The following is a 1,216-nucleotide window of genomic DNA, read 5'->3' as shown; positions in this document are numbered from 1 at the left end:
TTTCTGTCTTAAGCTCAACTACCTATATTCTCTTAAATATTCTTATCTCTGTTGAAGTGACTGACGAGATTTAAAAAAAACCTTGTTAGTTCATTACTTTTAGCAAAGGTTTAAGAGGTTTGAATGAAGACTATCAGTTAACAGCGAAATTTCAGCCGAAAAGTTTTGATATAGAGGATAGAAAGATCCTTCGTGGAAAAAAAGAAGTTTAAAGTTTTTCTTCACAACTATTAGCTGTGGCTGATCTAGGCAGAAGAGTGTCATAAAATCAATAGGCATAACATCAACTGACTTTATGACCACTTCAAATGGTCCAAATGTCAAGTGAAACTATGATGACAACGTCAAATTTCAAATGGTTAAAGTGCCAACGATATTTATATGACGAAAATTCTGCTTTTCCGTAATGGTCAGAAAGTCAACTCTTTCTCTCTCAAGCGGTCATAAGGTCAATTATTCTATTTCCCACCTCCTGGTATTAAAATTTCAACAACCGTTGACTGACAGTTGCGTCTTAGTATTTTCGCTACATTTTTGTTCAGTCGAATCAAAAGAAAGTTTTTGTGTTTAATATTTTGCTATACAGCGCTCCGTTCCGTATATTTTGGACCAACAAGGTCCCCTCAAGGACAAAACCTATTTTATTAAAAATTTACAACAAATTTTTAATTTAAACTTTTGCAACCTTTTGTGCCGTTTCCTTCTTCCTCATCTTAATGAAAGATTGGATTTAATTGTGGTTCAGTTTGGATATCTCTGTATATTTATTTATTTTATTCAATTCGAAGTGGTCATAATGCCAATTGTCTTATGGCCTTTTGAAGTGGTCATAACATCGATTCACCTTCTGGTCGTTGAAATTATGTCAACCTTCTTAGGCGTTTATGGCTCATGACTATGTATCTGGGACGCCACTTCGGATACCAATACAAGAGGTGGGCCACTTGTGATTTTATTCTAAACAAGGGTTTATGTGTTTGGAGCAGGGGTGATGGTTGACTGTTGTAACTACTGCAGTTAGGGATGACTTCACGCTTTTTTGATCAATCTAAGTTTTAGCTGTGATACTGTCGAGTAGGCAAATATACTGAAACAGCCCTCCATTCGCTTGCCACACTAATTAAAGGTTGGCGTGAGTACATAGAGTGGTTTCTGGGTGCCTTTCTTGGCATCGAAGGAGCTTTTAATAATATCCTACCGACAGCGATGTAAAAAT

This window comes from Eurosta solidaginis, chromosome 1 (assembly GCF_040869045.1).
Source record: "Eurosta solidaginis isolate ZX-2024a chromosome 1, ASM4086904v1, whole genome shotgun sequence".
Classification (NCBI taxonomy): domain Eukaryota; kingdom Metazoa; phylum Arthropoda; class Insecta; order Diptera; family Tephritidae; genus Eurosta; species Eurosta solidaginis.
The sequence above is the reverse complement of the archived record's forward strand: the minus strand, read 5'-3'. Positions refer to the sequence as shown.